This window comes from Suncus etruscus, chromosome 19 (assembly GCF_024139225.1).
Source record: "Suncus etruscus isolate mSunEtr1 chromosome 19, mSunEtr1.pri.cur, whole genome shotgun sequence".
Taxonomy (NCBI): Eukaryota; Metazoa; Chordata; class Mammalia; order Eulipotyphla; family Soricidae; genus Suncus; species Suncus etruscus.
Genome location: NC_064866.1, coordinates 38,631,884 through 38,646,716, shown reverse-complemented (window position 1 = coordinate 38,646,716; position 14,833 = coordinate 38,631,884). Strand labels below are relative to the sequence as shown.

The 14,833-nt window shown below is 44.8% G+C and overlaps 1 protein-coding gene across 1 annotated transcript in view; it reads left to right on the top strand.

Moving 5' to 3' along the window:
- The window catches only part of CYRIB (CYFIP related Rac1 interactor B), a 142,663-nt gene that overhangs the window by 64,329 nt on the left and 63,501 nt on the right, over positions 1–14,833 (top strand).

Here is a 14,833-nt window from a genome sequence, read left to right as displayed (position 1 = left end):
CAAGTCCACATTGGCTGGGTGGAAGGCAGATGTCCTAGCCACTGTACCATCTCTTCAGCCCTACAATTTTTCTTCTACTTAATGAAATATCAGGGTTTCCCAAGTGGCATTCCAGAGGCTTGGGGGGCCCACTGTAGACATTTGGCCAACTGGCCAAGTGGTTCAATGCTAAGGCTCAAGGATGTGGTGCTTTTCAGAGGATTACTCGAGGCCACATAAGCTGTGCTTGGGGAACTTATTTTCACATTGGTATTAGTATTACTCCTGTCATCAGGGTGAGAGAGAGGGCAGTGATCCAACTCCAACTTTTTGCTCCAATGACTGGCCACACTGTTTAGTTGCAGTGCTTCTGCATACTTGGCTAGAATGCTCTTGAGCACATACCGTATTTTCTGGCGTATAAGACGATTTTTGAAACAAAAAGAGAGTCAACCGAAAATCAGGGGGTCGTCTTATACGCCGAGTATATCCTGAAAAATGTTTCAATATGCCGCTAAATGAAAATTGTCTGAATATTGCCACAAAACGAATTTTCCAACTCCATCCTGCACCAATCACTGCCAGGCTGCTCAGACCGCCTCTCTGACTCAGCCAATACAAGCAGGCTTTTGATACATGCAAATTATACAGTGTTCTGTACCCGAATCTACACTGTAAAAAGCCTGCTCAGATTGGCCAGAGTCAGAGAGGACGTCTATTACAGTCTAACCTTTGAACCTTTGCGTGTTGTGATTGGCTCACTGTGGTACAGACAGTTGCAGCACAGGAACGTTCTGTCTGATACTGCGAATATAGGCCTAAACCTAGGTTTTAACTGTAAAATTAGGGGGTCGTCTTATACGCCCAGTTGTCTTCTACACCGGCAAATGGTTTGGCACTAGGGATCCTAGATAGCAGAGTTGCTGGGGTTGTACTTGTCTCCTGCTTGAAAATAGTTGCTTTGCTCTTCCTGACACTGTACTACCCCTGTTTAACCTGATAATTCCACATGTTTTATATTTTTGTTTTGGGAGTTGCCGTACCTAATAGTGCTTGGAACTATTACTCATTCTGTGCTAAAGATTCAGCATGCTTGCTGCCAATATGCTTGAGAGAACTCTGGTACATCCTTATCCAAAGCCCTCCCTCAGCCCTTTGAACTCTTCCCCTCCCAACATTGATTGAAGGTTTGGCTTGGAGCCAGCTGGGGACAGGTGTAAGGCCTTGATGCGAGCAAGGTAACCTTGGCCACCTCTACACTGACATTTTAACCAGAAACATTATTTTTTGGTGGTAGTGGTGGGAAGGGAGCACAGCAGCAAAACTTAGGAGTTACTCCTGGCTCTGCACTCAGTAATAACTACTTAGTGGTGCTGGTGTGTAATGGGGTTGGGGATGGGAGTCTGACTACAGGAGGATGGAGATCAAACCTGGCTTCGTGCAAAGTATAGCACCTTACCTGCTATACTATCTCTCCAGCCGGAAGCTTTCTATTTCTTTCTTTTTTTTTTTTTTTTTTTTTATTAAGTGAAAACCTTTTGAAGTTAGAAAGTAAACACGGGAAGCATGCTTGAGGGCTGGTGAAGGGCCAGCAATGCAAGGCTGTATGAGCCTACTTGCTTCCTGAAGGCCACTCGGCAGGCTGGTTGATGAAAGAAGGGCCAGGGCTGCACCCTTGGGAAGAATGTAGGACGTTTGACACTGCTGCCAAGGCCATAGTACTCAGAGACATAGTAACTGCGGATAATAAGGACACTCTATGGCTCCTGAGGGATTAATGTTTGGGTCAATCCTAGGTATTGGGTTTGAGACGCTGGCCTTGAATTTTGATCTTTTATTTTCTTTTTCCCAGATGTTATCTTCTGTGCTGGGCAAGTGTTGGGCCCTTTTGAGGGTCTCCTTCTAGGCTTCTTCAGTATTCATCCATTTCACCCAGTGGAGAGTCTTAATCTTTAGCCTGGAAAATCCTGGCTATGGCAGAAATGTTTGGAATGTCTCTTTCCTTAAAGATTCAGAATTCATTCACTTCTTTGTTCTGTAAATGCAGTTGCTACAAGTCCCTAAACGTTAGGAATGGAGGAGGAAGACTGGATACGGAAGCAACAGAAAACTATTTTAGTGCTTAAACATTTATATTCTTAGACTCCTAAGGACCAATAGAAATCAAGAACCATAGCAATGTTATATCTTTTGACCCTACAGTAATTACAATCTAAGCAAAGTTCTAAGCAAAATCCCAAGTTTTTTTTGTATTTTTTTTTAAATGGGGCCAAAGAAAGAAAACAATGAAGGCTATTGCAGCTGGAACAGTCTGCCTCTGCAAAGTGTTTCAGGGGCATTGAATATCTCCCCCCCACACATAGCTCTTTGCAGTCTCCATGTAAAATAGGTTCTCGGACCATTTTACAGATAAGAAACCAAAGGTGAGAGAAATCAGGATCCCTCTGGCAGATGCAGGCTTTGACCTTTAGAACATGCCTCAGTTGGTTTGCTCAGCAACTCAAGAAAAGAGTTGGTGTCCAACAAGGTTTGCTTCACCCAGTTTTCATTATGTTGAATTTTGTTGAATTTCTTAAACAAACTCTAGGGAAAATGAGACTCTGAGAGATGGAGTTACTGGCTCTCGCCTGGTTTTATTCAGGGCTCTGAGATGGGCAGCTCTGCTACTCTCTGCTGCACAAAGATCCATTGCTGAATTATATATATGAACAAATGAATTACTGGGGTAGGACTCCTCAGGATTTCACAGTGGAGGGGTTTGTTTCCACTGCATTGCAGTTTGTACAAGCAGAGAGATTTGCTGGTTCTTCAGGCCACTTTCCCCCCAAATACCCTTCACCTACTAGCTCACTCTGCCTTTTTAAATGATCCCTTGCAAAGTGCCCTGAGCCAAATGAGGCTAGGGTCAACCAAAGCTTGTCAGGGTGTGGGCCTTTCACAGCAAAAGGAAATGGAGCTATTGCAGCACTTGAAATGCTCTGCAGCCATAATACTTTGTGGTTGTGGAAATATGAAGTGTTGGGAAATTTTCAGCTTAGATCCAAAGATACCAACTTAAACAGTATGCCTAGACATGAATGGAGACATGAATACACACTGACATGACAAGTGTGTAAAAGGACTGGAATTGGATGGTGTCACCATCTAATTGCTGTCCTGTGTCACTTAACAGAGATACTTTTGAGAAATGTTAGGAGATCCCATGGTATGAATGGAGCAGGGGTCTCAAACTCAATTTACCTGCGGGCCGCAGGAGGCGAAGTCGGGGTGATCCTTGTGTGCAAAGTCAGTAGTAAGCCTTGAATATTGGGGGGTGTGACCCAAACAACTAAAACAAAACAAAACAAAACAAAAAAAGATTCCTCTAGGGCAGGGCCACAAAATGTTGTACGGAGGGCCGCAAACGGCTATAGTAGAGTCTGTTGTGACCACTATTACATAGGCTATCTGCTGTTCAGAGTCTCCTGGCAGATGTTTGCTAAAGTATTTCTTTTTTTTTTGGGGGGGGGGGGGTCACACCCGGCAATGCTCAGGGGTTACTCCTGGCTGTCTGCTCAGAAATAGCTCCTGGCAGGCACAGGGGACCATATGGGACACCGGGATTCGAACCAACCACCTTTGGTCCTGGATCGGCTGCTTGCAAGGCAAACGCCGCTGTGCCATCTCTCCCGGGCCCTGCTAAAGTATTTCTACTTTTATTTTTCATGCATCAGTTTCTGCTGCCTCTTTCCCAGACTCTACTCATCATAAACTCCTCTAGATTCTATTTAGTAGCTTAATTCTGGTGTCCACTGCCAGCCTCCTGAATCATTTTCTCATTCCCTCTGTCCTCATCACAGTTTCATTGTTCTCTTGATCCTTATTTTCGTACCTTGGTCCACACCAGACACTATGTCTGAGTGATTTTTTATATAAAACACACCTTCTTAGGTATTTTTTTTTTTTCTGCTTAGAAGCATATATTGTTATCGCCTTCAAGAGGCAAGTTTAAATTCCTTAGCTCGGCATAAGAGGAGCTACTTTACCTTTTTTTTTTTCTGCCAGGGAAATATTTAAATCATTCGTGTATCTGAATCCACACAAATCAACACAAGTCTGTCCTTTCGGTCCCAGTGCCAGACCACGTAATACAGTGACCTGAACATTCCCCCAGCTCTGTTTTAGACTTTTACTCTCATTTCACTCCCAGCCTGTCCCAGCTTGTCAGGAACACCATTTTTCTCTGCTTAGCCCCCTTTCCTTCTTGGTTCTTACCCTGTCTCATCAAGAGCACACTCAAAGATTTCATTTTTTTCTAAAGCCATCATAGCTGTCCCCGGGAGAATTGGTTCCACTACCCTCCTAAATGATGAGAAATCATAAACGTGGTAAATTTGAGGAGCTAGAACTCCTTTTCACTAAATTCTGAGCCCCCTAAGGGCAGGAACGCTTTGCATTACTTCTCCTACCTGACCCCTCATCGTGGTGTCTGGGACATAGTAAAAGAGCCGTAATTTGGGTTGACTCAAGTAATGATTGTGACACATTTTAAAGAAACCAGCATATAATGAAAGCAATGGGATCTTAATTGAGGTTAGTGTCAGTGGAGAAACAAATTACAGAATGGATAGATTGGGTCTAAGATGTGGATATCTTACACTGACCCTTGGTGTTGCTTTCCTCAAATTATAAAATGGACAAGATATAGTAGCAAACAAGGCAATCGGTTGTACAAATCAAAAGAGAAACAGCAGATAAAGCCCTTAGTGTAGTTGTTGGCACACAGAAAGGTTTAAAAAAAAAATAACTCCCTAGTCAGACTAATTAAAGTACTGACCAATTACTGCCCAGTATTTTTTTTGTAAATATCTTTTTTGTTTTTGGGCATCCGCTTTTTCTTCTTTTTATTGGGTCACACTCCTGGCAGGCTCGGGGGACCATATGGGATGCTGGGATTCGAACTGCCCTCAATCCTGGGTCTGCTGTGTGCAAGGCAAATGCCTTGCTGCTGTACTATCTCTCCGGCCCTGCATCCTTTTTTTCAATGTAACTTTTAAGAGTTGGCCTCAGCAGATACGTGATTATTTTCATGCAGAATCATTGCTGAGGAAAGAAATTGTGGAAAAATCCACTCAGGTTACACTTAGGGTCTTGGGTCCTGTTCTCTCTTCCAGGGCCTCCCACCTTTGGACCTGGAACCATTTTCATGAAACTTACCCTATTTTTCAGTTATTATTTTTTTACTATTTATTTTTTATTTAATTTAATTTATTATTATTATTATTATTATTTTACTATTTTTACAGTTATCACTCTTTTCTCTGATGAACTGAAAGTTCCCCCAGGTCAGCACTATATCTGTGTTGTACCTCAGAAATCATTGAACATCCCATTCATTTTAGTGGGAAAGAAGAGCTTCCTCAGACACAAAGGAGCCTGACAATTGTGAGAATGAGCACTTCCTGACTGCAGATACCTGAACTAAACTGGATGCTCGGAAATTGAGAATCTAATACCAAATGTGAAGGGTTCTGTATTTGGTGGAGAATGGGGAAAAACTATTTTCTATGGGGGCTGTGAAAGGTGGTGAACTTTGCCTTTGGCTCAAACTGGGGCCAGAGGTGATTTGAAAGCATGAGTCAGAAATATGGGCCAAAGTACTGATGCATCAGCACCGAGGTTTGCAAAACATTGATTCCCTTTGTTTAACTGAAATAGATGAAGACTGTAATAGCTATAGCAGAGAACCCCAACATAATTTTAAAGTATGAGAAGGCAAAAATCTGAGGATTAGGATGCTAGCCTTTTTTGTATCGGTTGGGGAAAATCCCCCCACGTCATAGACCCTACAGCCACAAATCCCTGGAAAGTGTTATGAAAATTGAGTGCACGGGTGCATTCCAGGGTAGGAAAATTCACTGGATTTTACTGGATTTTCAGTTGGCCCCTTGTTTCCAAAATATTTAGAACCATTGCAGCAAATGGAAAAATACCCCTGGGGAGAGGTAACATTGCAACCATTTTCAATGTTATTTTGGAGAGTGACCAAATTACCAAATCTCTCCAGGTACCCCCCCCTGGAGGGAGGTGACATTGTAATCATTTTCACTTTAGTGTGAATGGGGGAAAAAAATCTGAACGTTTCATAATGGGATTAGGATGAGTGCATTTTTGGGGTCTTCACTGAGAAGGTAAGAGGAAACATTATTTATGTCTGAACAGTGAAAAGGGAAATAAGGAATGGAGATGCTTTTTCCACCTTTACATCCAAGTTTTTTTGTTTTGTTTTGTTCTGTTCACTAGACATTTTTGCTGAGAGCACACTCCAGAAAAATCTCATTTATCTGACAGCGTAATGCGTGGCGTGGCATGGTCCAGGTCTCCAGGGACACCAGATTCTTGTTCTTAGACTGCTCACTTACCGCCTCCCCAGGGCGTTTCCAGGAGATAGCATCACAGGCTTGCAGATGATAACTTCTGGTGCACCTTTGGGCGCTGGGGAGCCTGCCAAGCGCACCTGCCTTATTAACCTCCCTAGAGAGGCTCAGTACCAGGCCAGGGCGGATGAGAACAGCAGAGAGATCCTCTAGCACAGCTAGGCTAGTAGGTTCAGAGTGTTGGCATCCAGGGATGTGCCAACTTGGACTGCAGCAAGTGTTTCCAAGAACCTGAGCTTGGGAGCTCCAAGTTCTGATTCTCCCAAATAACTGTAAGTCTTTTGTTGTTGTTGAAAATACAGTATAGTTTATTTTTTTGTAATTTTTTGCAGTGGTGAAGGGGGGTATTCTGTTTACAACTGAAACCCACCTACAAAGATGCTTGTGATCCTGGTACATAAAGATTTATGTTAAAAAGAAGAAGATACAGTATAGTTAATTTTTTAAATTTATTTTTTTGCACTGGTGAAGGAGGGCATTCTGTATACGACTGAAACTCAACTACAAACATGTTTGCAATTTTGGTCCTTAAATAGATTTAGGTTAAAAAAATAAAGAAAATACAGTATAGTTTATTATTTTATTGTAAAAATTTTTTTAAATCTGTAAATCCTTATTTAATCACTATGATTACAAGCAAGGTCGTAGTTGTGTTTCAGTTATAAACAGAATATCCCCCATCTCACTTCTGTCCCAGCAAGACAGTCAAGTCCCATCCACCTAGGCAACCCACCTAGGCGCAGAGCGATTCAGCTCCAAATGTGTCGCTGCCCCTTTAAGGAGGCGGAGCTTTGGGAGCCGCGTAGCCACGCCCCCGATCGCGTTTCCCTCCACCTCCCCACCCGCCCGCGAGAGACCACCTGTCCCGTCTCGGGCCTCGCCACGCCCCGGGGCGGGGCTTATAGAGAAGGGGGCGTGGCCCGGCGGCGGAGAGGATCTACCTTGCGGGGCGGGCGCGCGGCGCATGCGCGCGGCGGGCGGCCAGGTCCGCGGCGCCGAGCCTCACTTCCTGGCGCTCCCCCGCCCCTCCCTCCCGCTCCGCGCCTGTACATCCGGGTCACCGGCCCCTCCGCCGCCGCCGCCGCCGCTCGCTCGCTCGTCGCCGCCGCCGCCGTCGCCGCCAGCATCGTCGCGCATCCGCCGCCGGGGCAGGTGCGGAGCGGAGCGGAGGGCGCCCTCCCGGTCCGGCCGCCTTCGCCGCCGCCGCCGCCGCCGCGCTCCGGGCCCGGGGCTCCCCCTAGCGCCGAGGAGCGGGGCTGAGGCAGGCGCCCGCCCGCCCAGCGGAGGTGAGCGCTCGCCTCTTCCTCCGCGGCGCCTCCCCCCCGAAAACCCCCCCGCGGCCCAGCGGTGCAGACCCGGAAGCGCGCGCGGCCCGCTTCCTTCCCGCCGCTCACGCCTGCGCGCTCGCTCATTCATTCGCCGCCCGGGCCGCTGTCAGGCGCTGGCGCCAGGCGATGGCACTTGCTGGCGTGCGCCCGATAGAGACTCCTCCTGCTGTCCTGCTCCGGGCTCGGAAGCCTGGCTCCCGGCTCTTCCTCCGGGCTGCCCGGCTTCGAAGCCCGCTTCGTCCCGGGCTGGCCGCGTGCGAGGCGAGCACGCCCTAGGGCTGCTGTCCTGCGCTGCGAGTGGCACTTGTGGGTCTCGTCGGGTCTCCTCTTGGGGCTGGGGCGGACCAGCTTCTGCCTCTGTCTGTCTGTCTGTCTGTCTGTCTGTCTGTCTGTCGTCTGTCTGTCTGTCTGTCTGTCTGTCTCTCATTTCAAATCTGGCAGGTCCTCTGGCCCCCCTGCAAGTGGCACTTGTGGGTCTCCTTGGGTCTTCTCTTGGGGCTGGGTCAGAGCAGCTTCTGCCTCTGGTCTGTCTGTCTGTCTGTCTGTCTGTCTGTCTGTCTGTCTCTGTCTCTCATTTCAAATTTGGCAGGTCCTCTGGCCCTCCTGGAAGTGGCACTTCTGGGTCTTGGGTCTTGTGTTGTCTTCTTCTGGGGGTCAGACCAGCTTCTTTCTCTGTCTCTGTCTGTCTGTCTGTTGTCTGTCTGTCTGCCTCTCTCATTTCAAATTTGGCAAGTCCTCTGGCCCCCCTGGAAGTGGCACTTGTGGGTCTCGTCGGGTCTACTCTTGGGGCTGGGGTCAGACCAGCTTCTGCCTCTGTCTGTCTGTCTGTCTGTCTGTCTGTCTCATTTCAAATCTGGTAGGTCCTCTGGCCCCCCTGGAAGTGGCACTTGTGGGTCTCGTTGGGTCTTCTCTTGGGGTTTGGGGTCAGACCAGCTTCTGCCTCTGTCTCTGTATCTGTGTCTCTCATTTCAAATTTGGCAGGTCTTCTGGCCCCCCTGGAAGTGGCACTTGTGGGTCTTGTTGTGTTGTTTTCTTCTTGGGGATCAGACCAGCTTCTTTGTCTGTCTGTCTCATTTCAAATTTGGCAGATCATCTGCCCCCCCCCCCCCCCCTTGGAAGTGGCACTTATGAGTCTTGTTGTGTTGTCTTCTTCTGGGGGTCAGACCAGCTTCTGTTTGGCAGGTCCTCTGGCCCCCCTGGAAGTGGCACTTGTGAGACTTGTGTTGTCTTCTTCTGGGGGTCAGACCAGCTTCTTTCTCTGTCTCTGTCTGTCTGTCTCTCTCATTTCAAATTTGGCAGGTCCTCTGGCCCCCCTGGAATTGGCACTTGTGGGTCTCGTTGGGTCTTCTCTTGGGGTTTGGGGTCAGATCAGCTTCTCTGTCTCTGTTTCTCATTTCAAATTTGGCAGATCATCTGGCCCCCCTGGAAGTGGCATTTTTGGGTCTTGTTGTGTTGTCTTCTTCTTGGGGGTCAGACCAGCTTTTTTTCTCTCTGTCTCTCTGTCTTTCTCATTTCCAATTTGGCAGATCATCTGGACCCCATGGAAATGGCACTTCTGGGTCTTGTGTTGTCTTCTTCTTGCAGTCAGACCATCTCTCTCTGCTTCTGTCTCTGTGTCTCTGTGTCTCTCTGTCTCTGTCATTTCAAATTTGGCAGGTCCTCTGGAACCCCTGGAAGTGGCACTTCTAGGTCTTGTTGTGTTGTCTTCTTGAGGTCAGACCACCTTCTTTCTCTCTGTCTCTGTCTGTCTCTCTGTGTCTCTCCTCTCTCATTTCAAATTTGGCAGATCAACCCCCCCAGGAAGTGGCACTTTTGGGACTTGTGTCTTGTGGTTTGGGGTCAGACCAGCTTCTCTCTCTGCCTGTCTCTGCCTCTGTCTCTGTGTCTGTCTCTCTCTGTGTTTCTCGCATTTCAAATTTGCAGATCATCTGCCTCCCCCCCACCCCCCAGAAGTGGCACTTCTGTGTCATTTTGTGTTGTCTTCTTGGGGTCAGAGCATTCTCTCTCTCTCTCTCTCTCTCTCTCTCTCTCTCTCTCTCTCTCTCTCTCTCTTCTCTCTCTCTCTCTCTCTCTCTCTCTCTCCCTCTCTCCCTCTCTCCCTCTCTCCCTCTCTCCCTCTCTCCTCTCTCTCTTCTCTCTCTTTCTCTCTCCTCTCTCTCACTTCAAATTTGGCAGATCCTTGTTCCTCCCAACTACTCCAGGAATGTCTGAATTCTTGCAGTATACCTCCAAGTGCCTTTTTGGATAAGACCCAAGACTTTTGGAATTTAGCTACATCCCCATCCCCCCCCCCCCCCCCCCGCATCCCCTGTAAATTTGTTGTTTGCTGTCTTTAACTCTCTAATCTTCACCTGCCAGTTTTGTGTATCAGCCCCTTTCTACGCAGCTCAAACTTGACAGTCCAGAGGAGTATCTATGTATCAACTAGAATTTCAATCACTTGAGCATTCGGTGACATACTACAGATGAATCTAGGCCAGTTTGCCTCGAGAAAGATGTTCTCATCTTTTTAATTCTTTAATTAATGGAAGAAACAGAAACGGTTTACAACGGGGGTGGGGAGAGGATGGGGGCTTCTTTCATAGCCTGCTTGTAAAGCACCTGGAATTGAGGGCAACTGCCCAGATTCATGAAATACAAGGATGGGAATTCTGGTGCGACTTTTATAGTCAATGGTAATGATTCCCAGACAAGATGACCAGTACTGAGACAAATGTGCTGCAGATCGGTTTATACGCACTGGCCATCAACTTTAACGGCATCTTCTAGCCCTTCTGGAGCTAATCTGGAGAACTAAGGGTTTTGAATAACTTTCATAAGAAGATTTCTTAAAAACATCTTTTGGTTTTGTTTTGGGGCAACACCTTTCAGTACTAAAGGCTTACTTCTGGTCTTGTGTTTCTTAACAGTTCTACGGTTGCTTCAGAGGAAACTGTTGGTTTGTGACATATAGGATAGGTAGTAGAAATTCTAGACTATTGGGTTATTGGGTAGATTCTAGCTAGACTTTTTCCTTCCCAAATGTGTTTGACTCAAGGGAGGCATAATTACTCTATCAATTTTAGTTGTCCCAGCAAAAAATATAATTTTAGGTGTGGACAAAACTTAAATGTAATTTTTTAGATATATTATAGTGGTATATAAGATAGTCAGACTTAACATTTATTTCCCTGTATTGTTCCCCCCACTGATCAGATTACATGTTAGTGGTATCAGTAGAGATTATTTGACTCTTGCTTGAACTCAATTCCTAAGTAATTGAGGAAAATAGAGGGATGCTTACTTCATTTTCTCGTAATCTCCTTAGGGGAAGGAAACACTCAGCTGTCACTATGAAGTTACTTGACTCATTAAGTATTGATGCACCCAGTTATTAAAGTCTATAATTTTCTCTTTCACCATTTAACATTTGGAAATATTATCCCCACTATTATTTTTGGACTCTTTTTTTTTTTTTTTAAATATACCAGTGAGTGCAGCACAATGTTTGGTATGTACTGATGACACAGTTTTTTTGTTCATTTTTCTTTCTTGGTGTGTGTATGTGTGTGTTTGTGCGTACGTGTGTGTGTGTGTGTGTGTGTGTGTGTGTGTATGTGTGTATGCGTGCTCATTGGTTAGTCCTTTTGATGCTAGGAATCTTAACTGCCACGTGCAAGGCCACACCTTAAGCCACTGTAGTACTATCTTTCTAGGCAAGCACCTTAACCTACCTACTGTTGTTTCTCTGGCTTGTTTGTTTGGGGGCCACATCTGGCTCTGTGCGCTGGGTATTCCTGGCTCAAGAATCACTCCTGGATCACTCAGAGGACCACATGTGGTGCTGAGGATTGAACCAAGGTTGTCTGCAAGGCCGGCATCTGAATCCCTGGCCTCTCCAGTTCCAATTCCTTTCTCAGTAAATGTTTTGAAGTAATGAGTGACTATGAAGAGAGTATTTGACGGTAACATTTTGTAATTCTTCCGCAGAAGTTTTGAGGAAAGGTATTGCTATGCTCTCAAGCTTGCTGTATTTGATTATTTAAATAGTTTTGAGATCCTTGGGAAAGGAAGTACAGTGGGCATCTTAGTTTGTATTTTGCCTTATTAAGTGGGTTTATACATTTAGAAAATGATATTTGATATATGTATTTGGGGAGCATTCATGAGCAATGGACAATTCAATTTCGCTTTCTAAAAATCAGCATAAAAACTTCTAGATGTGTTGGGGCCGGTCAGGTGGCGCTAGAGGTAAGGTGTCTGCCTTGCAAGCGCTAGCCAAGGAAGGACCGCGGTGTGATTCCCCCAGCATCCCATATGGTCCCCCCAAGCCAGGGGCGATTTCTGAGCGCTTAGCCAAGAGTAACCCCTGAGCATCAAACGGGTGTGGCCCGAAAAACCAAAAAAAAAAATCCCAAAAAAAAACACCTAGATGTGAGAGTTCATCTTTTGTCATTATAGTGTTACTTTTTCAAGTAATATTTTATGATGTAGCTGAAATGTAAGGGATTATCCAATATTATGATTTAAGTGGTGTTGCTAATCATAGTAACTAACACTTACTGTTTACTACTTGCCAAATAATGTTTATAGATGCTTACTGCATGGGGCTGGAGAGAGAGTATAGACAGGAAAGTGCTTGCCTTACATGTGGCTGAACTAAATTCCATCCCCAGTATCCTTCCTATATCATCTCGAGAGGCTCAGGAGGAGTGCTCCCTGAGCTCAGAAGTGAGCCCTGAACACTGCCAGGAATGGTTCAAACCACCCCCTTCCTCCAGCCCCAATAAAAGGATGTTTACTGCTTACAGTAGAACTACCTAGCCTCTATCCGATATCAAAGTAGGTAATAATTTTCTCATCTCAGATAATGAATTTGAGATTAAGCGACCAAAGTGACATAGTGACCAAAATAACCCCCTGGATTTTGACTTTTAATTACTATGCGAGGATATTCAGTACCAGTGTGTCAAGTTAGATTTATGACAACCCTACAAGATATCCGTTAATTGTTAGTTAACTCATGATTAACAAAGAAAGTGATGACTTAGGTTGCAAGCAGTAACTTGCTAAAATGTGAAGTATTTGACTTGTAGTCTTTACTAAATTTCTCTTCAAAGTCCTACTTTAAGGTTCGTAGTTCATATATGTAGGCTGTGTACTCTAAGTGGCAAATCTCAAAACCTTTTCAGTTACGACCTACCAGGATAGATAATGCTCACCTGTTCTCTGGTGAGCACATATGAGACCACAATGTCTTGTTCACTAACTGTAGCTTCATCCTCCCCATGCATGCAGATATACTGGAATGCAAATAAATGTTACTAACATGTAAAACTTTCTAAACAAGGAAATCTCAGGATTGATTTCCAGTATACACAGTTCTTGTGACACTTTCTGACATTGCTACCATGTGTAAGAGTGACTGTTATCAAAGGTTGTGGTGGTTTTGTTTAAATCGAAGACCTAAAAGGTGTATATTTGTATCTGTTTATTTTGACAGATGATATTTATTCTGTTGTGTGTGATGCCAGGAAGTTTTCAATCCCATCCTGTTACTTTTTGCCATGCAAGTGATCTCCATTTGATATACTCTTTAGTACAATATATCTGGTATATATTAAATCTCAGACTGATAAAGATAAATTTTCAGATAATCCAAATTACCAATTACTAGAATGCAGTAATTTCAATGAAATTAGAGGTTGACTAGGTCAGGAATTGGGTTTTTGTATTTTGTTACTCTTGTATCTGTGCATTGTACATTTTTTTGTTTTTGTTTTTGTTTTTGGGTCACACGGGCAGCGCTCAGGGGTTAATCCTGGCTCTATGCTCAGAAATCGCTCGGGGGACCATATGGGATGCTGGGATTTGAACCATTGTCCTTCAGCGTGCAAGGCAAATCCCTACCTCCATGCTATCTCTCCAGCCCCTGCATTGTAAAATTTTCGTAGTCGTGGATAGAAATACTGTATTTGCGTTTGATTAGCCCTTCTGTAACAGTGAAGGTCCTCAGATTTTAAATTTTATTTTTTGCTATATCCAGAAGTGTGCAAGGCTTCTGACTCTGCATTTCAGGGGCATCACTCCTGCCTGGGCTTGGAGAGGGACCATATGTGGTGTGGGGAATTGAACTCTGGGTTGTTTGCATGCAAGGCAGGCACCCTATCTGCTGTATCGTTGCTCTGATCCCTATCCTCAGATTTTAAAAAGGAAATAATAGTATTTTTGCTTTGTGCCTTACAATGTTTTTGTGAAATGTAAGCTTCAATGCTATGTTAAAGATGAGGTAGAATAAAATTTTATTAAAGCAATACATTTCTTTTGTGTGTGACTTTTGGGTCACACCCGGCAGTGCTCAGGGGTTATTCCTGGCTCCAGGCTCAGAAATTGCTCCTGGCAGGCATGGGGAACCATATGGGGCGCTGGGATTTGAACCGATGACCTCCTGCATGAAAGGCAAATGCCTTACCTCCATGCTATCTCTCCAGCCCCAAAGCAATACATTTTTAAAGCTAAATGGCCATTAATTTTTATTGATGATTTATTTCTTTGACACAGATGCAATGATCATATATAATAGCCAATTGTCAAATGACTGTTGGTGGCCCTTTAGAGTAGAATAGAGAAAGTTTGAACTTAGTGGATTGTGTTCATAGGTATTTTGTCTTAATGTGTCAAGACTAAAAATCTGCTATGAGGCTATCTGCAGTAAGACTTGAAAAGTGGACTAGAAGTCATTTATGCCAAAAGGAGAATAATAATAATGGGAAGAGGGAGAAGCAGAAGCCCGAAATAAGAGAGACCCACACACATCGTAAAATCACTGCTGGTTTTATGTGGCAGCAGTATAGAATGTAAAGTAGGAGGAGAATACACAGTGAGATGGGTCGGTTACCTGAACCATTATTAAATTTAGTTTAAGTTTGGACTGTAGGCCAGTGGGAAATTTTAAGTGGGGAGAGTGAAATTCTCAAGATTGTCCTTTTGAAACATTGTTCTGCCAGATTTTGGAGGCCTCTTTGAATATAAGGTAAGATTGATCATAGATTGGCATGCTTGGAGTTCTGTTGGTAGTCTGGGGGAAAAAATGGGCAGTGATACTAGTGTTCTCAAGAACTGACCATGGAG